At 42.7% G+C, this 18,883-nt stretch overlaps 1 long non-coding RNA gene across 1 annotated transcript; it reads right to left on the reverse strand.

Annotated features, from left to right (window-relative positions):
* Positions 1-15,311: 15,311 nt before the first annotated feature.
* Positions 15,312-16,744, reverse strand: LOC120921761. Its single transcript, XR_005744958.1, has 3 exons — positions 16,707-16,744; positions 15,791-15,888; positions 15,312-15,402 (listed from the first exon to the last, which is right to left on the reverse strand). It is a non-coding gene; the product is annotated as an uncharacterized LOC120921761 (long non-coding RNA).
* Positions 16,745-18,883: the final 2,139 nt, after the last annotated feature.

The following is an 18,883-nucleotide window of genomic DNA, read 5'->3' on the forward strand; positions in this document are numbered from 1 at the left end:
GACACCTATGTCAGCAGTTATTTGACACTCTATATACTCCTATTCCTACTGCTGTTCATCATGGCACCTCCTGCCCATGTGATATGACTCTGTATCAACTACTACTGTTAATACTACTGCTGCTTCTGCTGCTGCTGCCCAGTCAATACACCTATGTCAGCAGTTATTTGACACTCTATATACTCCTATTCCTACTGCTGTTCATCATGGCACCTCCTGCCCATGTGATATGACTCTGTATCAACTACTACTGTTAATACTACTGCTGCTTCTGCTGCTGCTGCTGCCCAGTCAAGACACCTATGTCAGCAGTTATTTGACACTCTATATACTCCTATTCCTACTGCTGTTCATCATGGCACCTCCTGCCCATGTGATATGACTCTGTATCAACTACTACTGTTAATACTACTGCTGCTTCTGCTGCTGCTGCTGCCCAGTCAAGACACCTATGTCAGCAGTTATTTGACACTCTATATACTCCTATTCCTACTGCTGTTCATCATGGCACCTCCTGCCCATGTGATATGACTCTGTATCAACTACTACTGTTAATACTACTGCTGCTTCTGCTGCTGCTGCTGCCCAGTCAAGACACCTATGTCAGCAGTTATTTGACACTCTATATACTCCTATTCCTACTGCTGTTCATCATGGCACCTCCTGCCCATGTGATATGACTCTGTATCAACTACTACTGTTAATACTACTGCTGCTTCTGCCCAGTCAAGACACCTATGTCAGCAGTTATTTGACACTCTATATACTCCTATTCCTACTGCTGTTCATCATGGCACCTCCTGCCCATGTGATATGACTCTGTATCAACTACTACTGTTAATACTACTGCTGCTTCTGCTGCTGCTGCTGCCCAGTCAAGACACCTATGTCAGCAGTTATTTGACACTCTATATACTCCTATTCCTACTGCTGTTCATCATGGCACCTCCTGCCCATGTGATATGACTCTGTATCAACTACTACTGTTAATACTACTGCTGCTGCTGCCCAGTCAAGACACCTATGTCAGCAGTTATTTGACACTCTATATACTCCTATTCCTACTGCTGTTCATCATGGCACCTCCTGCCCATGTGATATGACTCTGTATCAACTACTACTGTTAATACTACTACTGCTGCTTCTGCTGCTGCTGCCGCCCAGTCAATACACCTATGTCAGCAGTTATTTCACACTCTATATACTCTTATTAAGACTGCTGTACATCATGGCACCTCCTGCCCATGTGATATGACTCTGTATCAAGTACTACTGTTAATACTACTACTGCTGCTTCTGCTGTTGCTGCTGCCGCCCAGTCAATACACCTATGTCAGCAGTTGTTTCACACTCTATATACTCTTATTCCTACTGCTGTTCATCATGGCAACTCCTGCCCAAGTGATATGACTCTGTATCAACTACTACTGCTAATACTACTACTGCTGCTGCTGCTGCTGCTCAGTCAAGACAACTATGTCAAAAGTAATTTCCCACTCTATATACTCCTATTACCACTGCTGTTCATCATGGCACCTCCTGCCCAAGTGATATGACTCTGTATCTACTACTACTACTACTACTGCTGCTGCTGCTGCTCTGTCAAGACACCTATGTAAAAAGTTAATTCCCACTCTATATATACTCCTATTACCACTGCTGTTCACTGATACCACTGATAGTTAATTTATCCCTTAACTACCCCCATTTGTGAGGGTCGGGGTTTTCCTTTAAAGTCCCATGCAAATCAATGTAAAATGTATGTTCCCACATAACTTCTGTACGCCTGGAGATATTTCAATAATACCCGCTATACATATTACTTATATGCCAAATAAAAATATATAACAGTTAAATTAACCCTTACCAACACCCTTATATAAAAGATGGGTATATTTATATTACTATGATTTTCCTCCCCAAAAGGTTAAGATAGGAAGACCGGGCAACGCCGGGTATTCAGCTAGTAATAGTATAAAATGTTTTCGGTTATTATTAAGCTAGATGTGTTGATGTTGATGTTGATGTGTTAGATGTGAAGTTAGATGTGTTTAAAAAACTAACAATTTCAATAAGAAATGAAACCTTTGCAAAATATAACATTTTTTATTAACAAAAAAAAAAAAAAAAAAAAATTAGGACATTAACTTCTGAAGCTCTGTCACCTCATCCATGTTTTTCGCCAGTTGTTGCACCAGTTGTTGATTTTGGCGCATCAAAAACAGTATCTGCTGCTCATTTGCCATTACTCTCTTCGTCAGGTTTTTCATGGCAGCTTGTTTCACCTCTAGCTTTTTTAGAACTGTTAGGATATAAGAAAAAAACATTTGGATTTCAAAGACCGTTACGAAAGATTATTTTCAGCCATAAAAATAATAAAGTCTGACTTAAGAGACTCTATGAAAGAGGATCTGGCAGAGGCAATTCTCTTCCTTAGAACTCTACATTGCATTTATTTGCATTTGCTAAGCCTAGAACTACATTTCAAGATTAATATAAACCATTTCTAGGTTTTTCATATTTTTGTTTTTGGTTCATTATAGATAAGCTTTGTTTTGGTTCTAAAACAGCCAAATAATGTGGTCTGTATTTTTGAACTGTTAAAGATCATGTTCCTGATGTTTAAGCCTGCTGCTACTATCCAGTCACTTGATTGTTTTCATTGTGTTTGTCTTTTGCTTAAACTGTGCAATACAGTAGACTGTTGGCTTCCCAGCCAGTAGTCCTGTGGTAGTTTGCGTTTCTTTCCCTCAAGGAATCTATAAAATACATTCGCATATTAATACAGAGGAGTCGGAGTCGGGGAGTCGGGGAGTCGGGGAGTCGGAGTCTGAAGTACATAAAACTGAGGAGTCGGAGTCGAAAAATTTATCTACCGACTCCACAGCCCTGCTTTAAATGTGTCCATTTTTAGAGCTACATTTTATTGTTGAAATTTTATTAATATATGTGCACATATTTACCCTCCTGATTGACGGTATAATTAACCGTCTCATCCTGCTCCTCTTCCTCGTCACCCACTACTCCACCAGAAGTTTCGGGGGGGGGGTGCAGCTCCTCCTCTTGCTCCTCCACAGGAACTGGGGATGGTGATGTGGATGGCCCTGGCTGCTCCTCCTCATCCCTCTCCTCCTCTTCCACATCCTCCTCCTGCTCCTCCTCTGCGGCCTGTCGCCTTGTGCGCTTGGGGCGCACAGTTGGTAGCGGAGCTCCTATAATAACACAATGTTCATATATTATAAAAATGTTTTCTAATGACGTATGCAAATTCTGTGTACTCTACTGTATTGTATATGAATACAAATTAATTTATATAGACAGTTAACCAATGGGACAATGTTATATTAAAGGGTCTTGTGGGCACTACAGGGGACTGAGCGTGAGCTGGGCTGCCACCATGGTAAAATGAGCTGTTTTTGTCTCCTTTGTTTTGTTCAGACGATCTCATGTTAAAAAAAAGTACTTGATGGAGTACACAGGATTACTATAACAACCCCACGCCTAACACAGGAATTTAGTGGGAATCTATATATATAAAACTCAACGTGTGTGTGCATGTATGTATGTATGTTCCACCATCACGTCCAAACGGCTAAAGATATTTACATGAAACTTGGCACACAGGTTACTTATATGTCAGCCACAAATATAGCATTGGTGGTTTAACCCATACCCACCCCCATTTGCCTTGGTCAGGGTTTTTCTTTAAAGTCCCATTCAACTCTATGGGAAATACATGTTATTTCATAACAGCTGTAGATATTTCGATAACACTTGGTCACATGTTATCTATACGTCCACTTAAAGTATAGGATCGTTAATTTATCCCTTAACTAACCCCATTGGTGAGGGTCGGGCTTTTTGTTTAAAGTCCCATGCAAAGCAATGGGAAAAGTATGTTCCCACATAACTTCTGTGTTCCTGTCTGCTGTCCCATGTTTTTTTCCAACAGTACTATGAATACCTTGGCTGGTGGTGATATATGTTACAACAACATGGCGTCTTGGTTAACAACATCTGACCTTACATTAATTACATATGACCTTACATAACTGTCCCCAAGGGACCCGGGCTGGCTCAACGCGATTGCCACTGCGCTGACAAGCCATTCACCTCTGCAGCTAGGGGTTCGGATCCCGCTCTCGGCTACATGTGAATTGAGTTTGGTGGTCTCAGCCCCGCCCCCGGTGGGTGTGCTATGCGAGGTAAGCCTGCGCTTAGTATGCCCACCTCCCTCCCACAAAAACCACCACACTTACACACGCACTCGCAATTGGGTTAACATGCACGCACTCTGACCATGCGGTCTCTAAAAAGAGAGGCGAAGGACTAACGGGGCTGGTTGAGCGGGCAAATCCTCTCACTCCCTTATAGGGAGTCCCTCTGCCCCGTTGGGCTTCGAAGCGGAGCAGGTAGGACGGTCTGTGTGGGAGGACCCCCTCACACCCGCCATTGCCACCCGGGGCATGGAGAAAGGTGGCAGATTACCTCTGGGGGAGGCCTGCCTACTCCCAACTCCTGCAGTCCGGCTCCTCTCTCGAGTACACGCACAAAATACACTTTAGGGAAAAAAAAACATAACTGTGACCAATAACTTACCAGGATGATATTTATTCCGGATACGCCTGACCCGGTTCATCTGGCGCCTCTTCAGGTCGGACCACTTTTTGAGGATCGCCATGCGAGTGTGTTCTTCGCCTAGTTCCTCAATCAGGGAGCTTATAACTCCCTGTTTTTCTTGCTGCCTCCGCAGCTCATCGTATCCTGTTTCCAGGAACTTCTGCAAGATGAAGAACAAAGTATATTGTAATACTTTTGTTGACAGCCTTATGGATATATGACATAAATGTATGCTATTCAACAATTGGAAGCATTCTCGCCTTATTAATCAATGACAGGGGTAACATGACAGATTTTATATACTGCCATTTCGGTCGCCACCTTTTTTACATAAATATAGCAGCCATTATCATTTGCATAATTATGAATATATACTAACTTTTAAACTAGACTAAAATGCAGTTGAAGATAATGAAATAACAGTGGTCAAAATACTTACACAAATCAGCAACTTTTTCTCAGATACAGTGAAATTACTTCCAACCATCTTGCTCTGCGATTGCGTTGCGATCATAAAGTTGGAAACTGGCAAGGGTCCAGGAAATGGTCGCGTGTTGTTCGCGTGTTGATTGCGCTGCTTGGACCGAGATGGGTCCATATGGCTTCGGCTGTATGGACCACAGTAACTCTTTTCCCTGTCAGGAGCCTAACGCCCCGGGGGGTCAGAGACGGGACCTTTTCGGAGGACCACTGACGTATGCAACCGTCGCAGTTTTTTGTGATGTCACTCTTTAGGTGTGTGCAAATTTTTCCTTGCACCGGGTGGAGTTTTTGGGTTGTGTTTTGCACGCCACAGGCTTTTCAACAGAAAATAACCAGCTGGAGGCAGAATGGTTGCAAAACACTACGGGTTTGTTACCTAACTCTGGGTTTCAAGACCAGTCCACCTCCAGCTGTTGCAAAACTACTACTCCCATCAGCCACGGTCTTTCAGTGCATGCTAAGAATTTTACTTTTGCTGCATCTAGGGTGCCACAGTTTAGAGACCCGTGCATAAAGGCCTGAAAAATGGGGGCCTGCAGAACTTACAATACTAGAAATGCCAGCATTCCCAGGCATGCTGGAAGTTGTAGTTCTGCAACATCTAAAGGGCAATATGTATTCGAACGTCCTTGGGCCTTGAGGACACTGAAGTCAGGACGTTCGCATACGTCCTATGTCCAATAAAATGTTAAATTCATTATGCTAAATAACAAGGAAAAGTGCCTAAATACACATTTGCCAACCAGGGTGTCTGCAGCTGTCCAGGCATGCTGGGACTTGTAGTTTTGTAAAAGCAGGAGACACATTTTTGGTTAAATACTAATATCTGATCATATATACTAACTTTTAAACTAGACTTAAATGCAGTTGAAGATGATGAAATAACAGTGGTCAAAATACTTACACAAATCAGCAACTTTTCCTCAGACTTAGTGAAATTGCTTCCAACCATGTTGCTGTGTGATTGCGCTGCGATCATAAGTTGGAAACTGGCAAGGCTCCAGGAAATGGTCGCGTGTTGTTCGCGTGTTGATTGCGCTGCTTGGACCGAGATGGGTCCATATGGCTTCGGCTGTATGGACCACAGTAACTCTTTTCCCTGTCAGGAGCCTAACGCCCCGGGGGGTCAGAGACGGGACCTTTTCGGAGGACCACTGACGTATGCAACCGTCGCAGTTTTTTGTGATGTCACTCTTAAGGTGTGTGCAAATTTTTCCTTGCACCGGGTGGAGTTTTTGGGTTGTGTTTTGCACGCCACAGGCTTTTCAACAGAAAATAACCAGCTGGAGGCAGAATGGTTGCAAAACACTACGGGTTTGTTACCTAACTCTGGGTTTCAAGACCAGTCCACCTCCAGCTGTTGCAAAACTACTACTCCCATCAGCCACGGTCTGTCAGTGCATGCTAAGAATTTTACTTTTGCTGCATCTAGGGTGCCACAGTTTAGAGACCCGTGCATAAAGGCCTGAAAAACGGGGGCCTGCAGAACTTACAATACTAGAAGTGCCAGCATTCCCAGGCATGCTGGAAGTTGTAGTTCTGCAACATCTAAAGGGCAATATGTATTCGAACGTCCTTGGGCCTTGAGGACACTGAAGTCAGGACGTTCACATACGTCCTATGTCCAATAAAATGTTAAATTCATTATGCTAAATAACAAGGAAAAGTGCCTAAATACACATTTGCCAACCAGGGTGTCTGCAGCTGTCCAGGCATGCTGGGACTTGTAGTTTTGTAAAAGCAGGAGACACATTTTTTGTGAAATACTAATAACTGATCATATATACTAACTTTTAAACTAGACTAAAATGCAGTTGAAGATGATGAAATAACAGTGGTCAAAATACTTACACAAATCAGCAACTTTTCCTCAGACTTAGTGAAATTGCTTCCAACCATGTTGCTGTGTGATTGCGCTGCGATCATAAGTTGGAAACTGGCAAGGCTCCAGGAAATGGTCGCGTGTTGTTCGCGCAATTGCGCATGCGCGATCGAAAAATCGCAATCGCAATATGTATTTTGGTTAAAATATCATACATATTCGATTTCAGAGTGCTGCTACAGCAGTTTTCGAAATATCTGCAATAAATTTCGCATTCGCATGTTGCGATATTTCGATAAAATATCACGAATATTCTGAGCCAATCAGAGCGCTCCTCCAGCATATCTCGAAATTGCGCAATAAATATCGCATTCGCATGTTGCGATATTTCGATAAAATATCACGAATATTCTGAGCCAATCAGAGCGCTCCTCCAGCATATCTCGAAATTGCGCAATAAATATCGCATTCGCATGTTGCGATATTTCGATAAAATATCACGAATATTCTGAGCCAATCAGAGCGCTCCTCCAGCATATCTCGAAATTGCGCAATAAATATCGCATTCGCATGTTGCGATATTTCGATAAAATATCACGAATATTCTGAGCCAATCAGAGCGCTCCTACCGCAGTTATTAAAAAATCGCAATTATTTTCGCATTCGCAATAGCGAAAAATCGCATTCAATTAATTTCGATAAAATATCACGAATATTCGAATTTAGCGAATATATCTCGAATATTCGAATATATATTCGAGATATATCGCGAAATCGAATATGGCATATTCTGCTCAACACTAGCAGTGAGGCATACCAAGGGTTAATTGTAGAGTGACTTTTGGGCACAGATTGAGCCAGGAGATGGGGTGGCAAGTGAATCATAATCCATGTTTGCAGGATGTCTGGAGATGTCACAAGTTGTTGGCTATTCAATGTGGGGACACATTCTTTTGAAAGGTGTTAATTGCATAGACTCCTAGAGATTTCATTGTCCCTGTGTAAAGGTGTTATGTATGCTAAATACTGTTTATGTGTGGAATGAACTTATCGGAGACAGAACGTCTAGAAATGTGGATTGGAAGGAGATCATTGTGTTTGAGTTCTGGTAATGAAGGAATGTTTATAATTAGCTCAAAGAAGGTGATTGAAGCTTCCCCACGGTGTGATGTGTGGGTGGGGACAGTTTGATTGTTCATGTGCCTTGAATACTGTATAAAATCTCAGAGTGAACCATTAAAAATCAGTCCTGCTTGACTCTGCAAAACGTAGCCCCGTCTCGTTTCTTGAAAGGGCGTTCGATGGGATATACCGGCGGTACCTGCATATCGCCACTTGCCAGGGAAAAGGACTTCTCCAACGGCTGATACCCTCTCACTACCTGGGTAGCCGTTACATGTAGTATGATTAAAGAATGAACATAAATAATTACTGCTTTATAGTCAACATTTAGGTAACCTAAATGTTTAATACATGTAACCTTACAGAATAGCAGACATTATTGTGTAATAATCATTCATAATTGCATTTGTTAGCAAAAGAAGGAAAAAAAACTAGGAATACTAATTGCAATATACATCAATAGATGCACACGAGGTAGAGCACATCTCACAGAAAAATGTTTCTTTCACATACATGGATCGTGGTTACAGGGCAGTGCTACTGTATATAATAACGTAGTAGAAATTGGAACTTGCATGTCCGTGGAATCGCTAATTAGTGCTGATCTCAAATTTACCAATGTTTGTTTGTCGCTAATAGCGCACTTTTTCATTTGCACATTCGCCTGTTGACATTGTAATTGGCTAAAATGGGCGTTATTATATGTAATAGCGCCCAGTACTTCCTGGTGCTATAGTAAATTACCCCCAGTGTGGGGAAAAAAGGTGGCATTTTACATATATTATGGAGTTGCAAAAATCGAAGAAGCTTCTAGAAGGCAGTTTTGTCCCTGGATTAATCATATACAGTTGATCCTCGGATTATGAGCATAATCCGTTCCAGGAGAATGCTCGTAATCCAAAGAACTTGCATATTAAAGCGAGTTTTCCCATTGAAGTCGATGGAAATGAAAATAATTTGTTCCGCATTGACTTCAATGGGATGCAATACCGCATGCGGCCAGAGGTGGGGGGGGGGGCACCAGAGAGCCTCAGAAATGGCCGACAGAAAAACCTGTCAGAAGGGACTTGTGCAGAGGAAGGAGGAAGCAGATAGAAATGACACTTAATGCTCTGGACTGAGACAAGTACATACTATAGAGGGATGTGCTTTGTTCATATTTCATGTCTGAGGTTTACAACCACTTTAATTAACATATGTTTTTCACTATCTACTGTACTGATAAGTGTATGAGTATGATCTCCTGTATTAGTATGAAGACATGTCTGATGAAAGAAATGAAAGGGTCTACTTATAAAAATAATATGTTGGATGAATGTGACAATCGTTCATCCAGTCATTAGAAATTCTGGCCATCATTTAACACAGTGATTTCCTATGATGATCAGCTCCATCTAGTGGACATTATTGGGTATTGTTCCTGAATTACCTCAAATGGTAAAAATAGCAAAATACTGCATTATGGCCACTAGATGGAGCCAAGGAAAACACTGTAATAAGAAAAGGAACAACACTTGTTATAGCTGGATGAATGCTGATCACATTCATTCAAATATTTGTATTTAAACAGACCTCTAATGCCGCGTACACAGGATCGTTTTTCGGCATGAAAAAAAACGTCGTTTTCAGCATGTAGAAAAAACAGTTTTTCCAACTTCATCATTAAAGACGACCTGGCCCACACACCATCGTTTTAAAAAAATTATGAGCAAAGCGCGGTGACGTACAACATGTACGACGGCACTCTAAAGGGGAAGTTCTATTCGCCTTTGGACTGCTTTAGTTGATTCCGTGTTAGTAAAAGACGATTTGCGCTTTTCTGTCTGTTACAGCGTGATGAATGTGCTTACTCCATTATGAATGGTAGTTTTACCAGAACGAGCGCTCCCGTCTCATAACTTGCTTCTGAGCATGCGCAGGTTTTTTACATCGTTTTAGCCCACACACGATAATTTTTTACAACCTGAAAAACGACATTGTTTAAAACGACGTTAAAAAATGCAGCATGTTCGAATTTTTTTTTTTGTCGTTTTTCATTTTAAATTACTTTTTTTTAAAACAACGTTTTTTCATGCCGAAAAATGATCGTGTGTATGCGGCATCAGTGTTTGTGAAATCTTACACCACAAAATGTACTCAGCCAATGAGTACATTTGAGTATTTTTCTACTGCTATAAATGATCAACACGGTACAACACTTCATCCATGTCTTTGGTGATCTCTGATCTCCTTATGAACTGTTTCTTACATGATGAAGATCAGCCATGGAGTATATCAGGGTGTGCTTCTTCCCCACATGAGAGCTGTGATGTCCAGCAACATTCATATACAAGATATTTCCCGCACTCACTAATACACCTCAAGGGTCCTGATGAACAGGAAGACAGGACTTTAGTGAGGAACAATTCCGTCATTCGGGACAGGAATACGGCTTCTCCCCCGTGTGAGATCTCTGATGTCTGGAAAGATTGGACTTATCTGAAAAACATTTCCCACACTCAGGACAGGAATATGGCTTCTCTCCTGTGTGAGATCTCTGATGTGTAAAAAGAAGGTACTTTAGTGAAAAACATTTCCCACACTGAAGACAAGAATATGGCTTCTCCCCTGTGTGAGATCGCTGATGTGTGTTAAGACTGGACTTCACTGAAAAACATTTCCCACACTCAGGACAGGAATACGGCTTCTCCCCTGTGTGAGATCTCTGATGTGTGGAAAGATGGGACTTTACTAAAAAACATTTTCCGCACTCAGGACAGGAATAGGGCATCTGCCCCGTGTGAGATCTCTGATGTGTGTAAAAATTGGACTTGTCTGAAAAATATTTCCCGCACTCAGGACAAAAGTATGGCTTCTCCCCCGTGTGAGATCTCTGATGTGTGTAAAGATTGGACTTGTCTGAAAAACATTTCCCACACTCAGGACAGGAAAGTGACTTCTCCCCCGTGTGACATCTCTGATGTCTGTAAAGACTGGACTTGCCTGAAAAACATTTATCGCACTCGTCACAGGAATATGGCTTCTCCCCCGTGTGAGATCTCTGATGTAATTGAAGATAGGACTTATGAGAAAAACATTTCCCACACTCAGGACAGGAATACGGCTTCTCTCCTGCGTGAGATCTCTGATGTGTATAAAGATTGCACTTCTGTGAAAAACATTTCCCACACTCAGGACAGGAAAATGGCTTCTCCCCCGTGTGAGATCTCTGATGTGTGTAAAGACTATACTCCACTGAAAAACATTTCCCACACTCAGGACAGGAATATGGCTTCTCCCCTGTGTGAGTTCTTTTATGCCTGTTAAGTTTAGATTTAGAATTGAAACACTTCCCACACTCAGTACAGGAAAAGCTCTTCTCTGTTGGAAGGACGGCATCATCCCTCACAGTCTGAGGTTCCTCAGGATAAGAGGAATACGATGGTCCGGCACCATCCCGCACAGTCTGAGGCTCCTCAGGATAAGAGGAATACGATGGTCCGGCACCGTCCCGCACAGTCTGAGGTTCCTCAGGATAAGAGGAATACGATGGTCCGGCACCATCCCTCACAGTCTGAGGTTCCTCAGGATAAGAGGAATATGATGGTCCGGCACTGTCCCGCACAGTCTGAGGTTCCTCAGGATAAGAGGAATACGATGGTCCATCTACACTGTGTGGTGCCGGATGGACATTTGAGGTAGTCGGGTTTTCTCCTGGACTATACTGTGTGATGTCCTCATCTTCTACTTTACAGTCTGGAGACAAAGTGAGACAATCCTCTGAGGTTTTCCTCATCTCCCGTCCATCTACTAAAATAGAAATACAAAGATTATTACTAGACTTGAGCTGATAGGTTCCCCTAAACCAAGACTCCGCCCACATCAGGCAGCTTTGTCTCTGAGGATCTTACAATTCCCCCCTCAAGGTAACTAGTAAATGGCTCCTCTGATCTCCTACCAGATCATTTCTTTATTCATGGACCTTAGTCAGAGAGTGAGGAAACAACGAGAACTGTCTTTTATAGGAGTGACAGTAATGAGGGGATTATAGGACGAGTGTCCTCTATCACTCATTGTTATCTTTCCAACACAAGAAGTCCTTCACTTCCTTAATTAGTCCATGATTTATTCATGAATAACAGTGGGGCTGAGCCCCACCAGAGGTCAGAGAGTGAGGATGGGGGAAGAACAACCAAGATGAAGACTGGACTGATCCTGAAGACCACCATCAAGTGACTCTCAAGTGACCAGAGTAAAATGGCTGAAACCTTCATGAGTGTAAAGATATGTCTTCATGCATGGTGCATGTGTGTCAGTCTGTCTGATAGTGTAGATTTCCCAGTGTGCCCCTCAGGGTGTGTCCCTGATTGTGTATGTCCCTCCGTCCTCCCTGTGGGGGCGAGTGTGTGTCCTGAGTATCTGTCCGTCCAATTTTCATTCTCTTAAGTACTGTCTCTGGACAATAAGATTATAAAATTTATACCAAGTTCTGCCCAACTAGTATGTGTCCTTAACTCATAGGTTGGTTGCAAATATGGGAGTAACTGTCCAAAAGTGTCTGGCTTCTATAGGTTGACGACTTAATGATTAACTGTTCTCTGGACTTTGAGATCCTCAAGTAATATCGCTTTAAACCACCGGGTGTTTCACATGTATTGTGAGATTATCTCTTTACGTTGATATTCTATTTTCAGAATGTGTGTATGTTTATATAATGCTGAGAAAACTATATATATATACATACACACACACACACACACACATTTTGAATATTCTGGCAACTTTATATTATATAAAATATGATTAGCATATTTTTGATTCCTACATAACTTGCTTCTATATTCCTGTATAAATGTATATCTTTAAAACATTATTTTTTCTAAACATTACACAGATTATATCAATATTACACAAATTGATTATTCAAGGGGTTGTAAAGGAACTTTTTTCCCTAAATAGCTTCCTTTACCTTAGTGCAGTCCTCCTTCACTTACCTCATCCTTCCATTTTGCTTTTAAATGTCCTTTTTTTTCCCTGAGAAATCCTCACTTCCTGTTCTTCTGCCTGTAACTCCACACCGTAATGACGTCCTGACTTGCCTGCTCGCCCCCTCCCCCCTCAAGAGGCTTTCTCCACACCAGGGAGAAAGCCTTGCATTACTGTGTGTAGTTACAGACAGAAGAACAGGAAGTGAGGATTTCTCAGAAGAAATAAGGACATTTTAAAGCAAAATGAAAGGTAAGTGAAGGAGGACTGCACTAAGGTAAAGGAAGCTATTTAGGGAAAATTTTCCTTTACAACCCCCTTTAATGTGGATACATGAATAATTTTGATATGTGTTTGATGAATATGTGTTACTCTAAGTACAGGTTCATTTATATTTTTATAATCACAATTTGACATATTTCATAATGCTAATTAACTCTTTAAACTACTTCTATTTTTAAAATCACACTCATACATATTTCTCTTTCTTATAATAAAATGTCCTATAATAACATTTGGGTATTTTACATTACTTCTGAGGCCCTGTACACACGACCGAGTTTCTCAGCAGAATTCAGCCAGAAACTCGGTCGAAGCTGGATTCTGGCAAGAAACTCGGTCGTGTGTACACTTTTCAGCGAGGAACCCGTCGGGCCGAAAAGAGAACATGTTCTCTTTTTTCTCGTTAGTCAATGGGAAAAGTCGGCCCGCCGAGTTCCTCGGCGGCTTCCACACTGAACTCGACGAGGAACTCGATGTGTTTGGCACGTCGAGTTCCTCGGTCGTGTGTACAGGGCCTCACTTGCATGCCTTCAAATCTGTTACACCAAGTGTTGAGGTGGACTTTGGTGCATATTGATTCTTATAAAATGCATGGCAATATTGTAACATAACATATATGTCATGTCCATATCATATATAGATACATGTATTTGTCATTTCACTTTCGTTTCAAGTTCTGTGACTGTTCTCATCCTGGCGTAGAATTACCTGGAGTCTCCTGCTATTGTCTAGGAGAAGCTGAGACAATACTGGCTGCTTTCCTTAGGACAGGATACCATTCCAGCTGTATAAACAAATTCTCCGTACGGACCCTTCTTGGTCAACATCATCCATTGTTTTTAAGACAGCTAGAATCAACATGAGTATTTACTAAAATCTATTACACAATGGGTTTTATCTGCTATGGCTTTTCTTGAACAAAAAGTCCCAATACCGAGAGCTCAAGACACCAGTTTGTCCACTCTCAGCTACTTCGATACCATTGTTCAAATCATTCTGAGTACACATCAGGCCTGGTCTTTCGTTTCCACAAAGGGCTCATAAAAATTAGAAGATGGCTAATCCCCTGACCATTGGAAAACATGTATTGTGTTTTTTGCGCTGAAAGGTTTCTTAACAAGCAACGGTCCAATAATGGTGAATTCTGGTTCATCAGCTTTTTAGGCCTAAGTGAACTTTTAACATCACCGTCTGTCCGTGTTCACCCGATCTGATCCGCAGACGGAAGGAAAAATAGGGTTTTTCTCCGTCTGCAGAATCGGAGGAATGCGGAGGCGGGCGAGACCAGGTGTCAGCGGATTTTCATCCGCTGATCCCCGAGATCTCATAGGGACCAATGTATGACCCTTTTTCATCCGTACACGGATGGATGAAAAAGCAGACATACGGTCCGCCCATGTGAAAGGGCCCTTATGACTTAACAACAGTGAAAATGAACCTTTTGCTGCCGGCTGAACCCCAGAATCTTCATAAATCCAGTCTAGAGACATAAATTGTGTCTGCAGCACAGAGAAGGAAGATTATCCGAGAGAAATACAGGAATACAGGACGGAGAACACAGCTCAGGAAAGTGACCAGGGGATTACAGGCTGATATCACCCAGTTCCCGCCCTACTCTGGACCAATCAGTGAGCAGTATGTGTGGAGGAATGGATTTAGTGTTAATGACCCACCTGTGCTGATCTCTGTAGGAGTGTCCTCCTCTATAAATGTCCCCGTTATTCCATCCTCCTCCATAGACTGTTGATCATCCTTCACATAAGTCTTCTCTTCTTCTTTCACCTCAACTTTAGGATCTCTCAGGTTTCCACTCTGAATATAGAATAAAAATGACATCAATTGTAACAATGCAGATAATGTACAGATCCTAATGATACTATCAGTGATTGTTCCTCATCTACCTGATGATGGTGGGGGATGGTGTGACCTTCCTGTGTGGAATCCCGGGAATACAGAGGACGGGGACATCTCTCTGGGGGGTTCCTGGTATTAGGTGGCTCCATCATATCCTTGTGTCCTTCTGATAACTCCTCCATCACTCCATACTCCTCATCCTCCTCTTTATACTCTTCTTTAACAACAATATTATCATCCCAGAGATTTCCACTCTGAAAGAGATAATAAAGCATTCATTGTAACAAACATGCTGTGTATAAATCAGAACTACCAATAATTGTCACTCATCTACCTGATGATGGTGAGGGATGATGTGACCTTCCTGTGTGGAATCCCGGGAATACAGAAGACGGGGACATCTCTCTGGTGGGTTTCTGTAGCTGGATGACTCCACCATGGTGTCCTGGTACAGATCTTTGTGTTTTTTTAGAGACTCTGACTTCTCCATAGCCCCATCCTCCTCCTTTATCTCTTCTTTAACCTCAACTTTAGAATCTCTCAGGTTTCCACTCTGAATATAGAATAAAAATGACATCAATGGTAACAATGCAGATAATGTACAGATCCTAATGATACTATCAGTGATTGTTCCTCATCTACCTGATGATGGTGGGGGATGGTGTGACCTTCCTGTGTGGAATCCCGGGAATACAGAGGACGGGGACATATCTCTGGCGGGTTCCCATTACTTGATCCATCTGTAGGAAACACACACACACACACTGACTGAATACATTGGGCCAGATTCACGTACGCCGTCGTAAGTCCGAATTTGAGCCGTCGTATCTATGCGCCTGATTCATAGAATCAGTTACGCATAGATTTGGGCAAGAAACGAGCGGTGTAAGTCTCCTACGCCGTCGTATCTTGGGGTGCATATTTACGCTGGCCGCTAGGTGGCGCTTCCATTGATTTCCGTGTCGAATATATAAATTAGGTAGATACGCCGATTCACGAACGTACTTGCGCCCGCTATGCCATTTACGTTAGGCTTACGTCCGGCGCAAAGTTACCCCTGCTATATGAGGCGCAGCCAATGCAAAGTGGACGTCGGCACAAGCGTATCTTCTTACGTCGTTTACGTAAGTCGTACGTGAATGGGGCTGTGCGTAGGTTACGTTCACGTCACAGGCATTGAGCCGGCGTAACTTAGTGAAAAAAATTGACATGATACTGAGCATGCGCGCGCATGCGCCGTTCTTTAAGCGCGTCATTTACACGGGGTCACGATTGATTTACATACAACACGCCCACCTCTTCCACATTTGAATTAGGCGGGCTTACGCCGGCCAATTTACGCTACGCCGCCGCAACTTACGGAGCAAGTGCTTTGTTAATACTGCACTTGCCCGTCTAAGTTGCAGAGGCGTAGCGTAAATAGGATACGCTACGCCGGAACAAAGATACGCGCTCCTACGTGAATCTGGCCCAATGTTTCTATGTGTGTATCAGATGATGGGGGATCTAGGTGGAGCCTCCGTACTGCTCTCTCCTTTACAATAAAGTCTCCTCTTACCCGGTGATGTGAGGGGCGGCTGATTGTCCATCATGACGTCCTTGTAGAGATCCTTGTGTCCTTCTAAATACTCCCACTCCTCCATGGAGAAATAGACAGTGACATCCTGACACCTTATAGGAACCTGACACACACAATGATACAGTCACCATCCAGACACACCCCTTGTCTGTTACTGGATAATGTCCCAGAATTCCCGGCACCGCTCACCTCTCCTCCATCATCTCTCTGGTGACTTCTAGAATCTTCTTTGTATTTCTCTATTCTATCAGGGAGGGAGGTGGAGGCAATGTGATGGTCATATGATCTCCAGTAAATGTGTATATAGACTGCGCTGCCAAACATATAAATAAAGATTATTAAACAGTTTGTCACATGTAAAGAATAAAGAAATGAATGACACCAGAAAATACAACTAATGTCCAATGTATCAAAATGTCCCCTTCAAATATTAGTTGCTTGAAAAACAAGAGGAAGGTGATCAGGTGCTGGGCCATTAGTAACAGATAAACACGTGACCACTTCCAGGTGACCCCACATGGATGACACTCACAACTATGGATGGACCTTCTATTACTAGATAGGTCTCACTGTGCATTTTGGTTGGACCCGCTGTGTATCTTGTCACCAACTTGTCCATTCACATCTACCTGGATGTGATTTCTTCCAATGCCATACACTGCCACTCCCCCCACTAATAGAAGTGGTATAATCCATTTTGTATAGACAAGGACTCTCCAAACCTTGGCCCGGGGGCTGCATGTGGCCCTTTGCTTTCCTTTATCTGGCCCTTGGGGCACTATTTCATTCACTGACACTAACAATGGGGTATTATTTATCTCACTGACACCAACAATGGAGAATTATTCATCCCACTGACACCAACAATAGGGCACCATTCGTTATATTGATATCAACAATGGGGCACTATTCATTTCATTGATATAAACAATGGGGCACAGTTCCTCCTACTGACACCAACAAGGGGGCATTGTTTACTTCCGCTGGACATTTTCTACTCCCACTGGCCCCTCTAAAGTCTAAACTGGCCCTTTGTTTAGAAAGTTTGGAGACCCCTGATATAGACTGATGAGGTGAGAAGGTGATTGGTGGGAAAGGTGACACATCTCCAAAACGGAGAGTGTTTTCCCGCCCTGTAAGTGGGGAAATGTTCTGCCCCTGAAGGGGTTAATCTAGGTCTCCATACTATATATGTGTGTATCATCATCTGCTGGAGATAAAAGACGTCACAGTGACTATGGAGGAAGAGGACGGACATGACGGGGTTACTGGGTGTAAATAGAAGATAAGATCTTATTACCTCCTCTGCTGCCTCTTCCAGCAACGTCTCCTCTCTTTTTCCTCCCGACTCACCTCTCACCCGAAACTTCCTGTGTGTACCTGACATCACTTCCTGTCTGTCTTCCTGATAGAAGTGAGATCGCCATCTTGTGGAGCTCAGAGGAACTGCAGTCCTGAGAAATATATTGAAGTGGCCTTGTGCTGTGTGTGTATGTACTGTATATCCTTATAGATGGGTCATCTCCACTCCCACCAAGGGGGATAGAAATATATTACTGACTAGTCCATCCTTAATCAGCCAGGGATCCTCCAAAGGTTTTTAGGGGTTCCCTGTGAATTGATACATTTCTGTCTTTCAGTAACAACAATTTCATGATAATGTAAAAATGTCCTTCTTTCACTGATCACTGATACGAGGGGATCCTTCTCCCATCGGTCACCAATAAGAGCCCATTCACACAGGGGCAACACGACTTCAAGCACGACTTTGGGAGGCAACTTGGACACAACTTGAGTATGAATCATCAGGCAACTTCCTCCTGGACAGTACAAGGCAACTTCAAGTCGCATCCTGAACAGGAGGCTTTCCAGTGGCCAATCAAACAACAATCAGCTCTGTGGGAGGGAGGGGGGAAGGGGTTTGCCTGAGAAATGTATGTTATCTTCCTGTATTGTTGCTTCAGTTAAGACAGTGATCCGACTTCTGAGGCGACTTCCATTGAAATCAATGGGTACAAGTTGCCTAGAAGTCGGATTGAAGTAGTACAGGAACCTTTTCTGAAGTCACAGCGACTTCAGTAGTGTACATTAAGACGGCTCCCATTCACTTCCATTCATTTTCTCGACCGCGCGACTTGGGGTGACTTGAAGTCGGA

Source organism: Rana temporaria (genome assembly GCF_905171775.1).
Source record: "Rana temporaria chromosome 4 unlocalized genomic scaffold, aRanTem1.1 chr4h, whole genome shotgun sequence".
Lineage (NCBI taxonomy): Eukaryota > Metazoa > Chordata > Amphibia > Anura > Ranidae > Rana > Rana temporaria.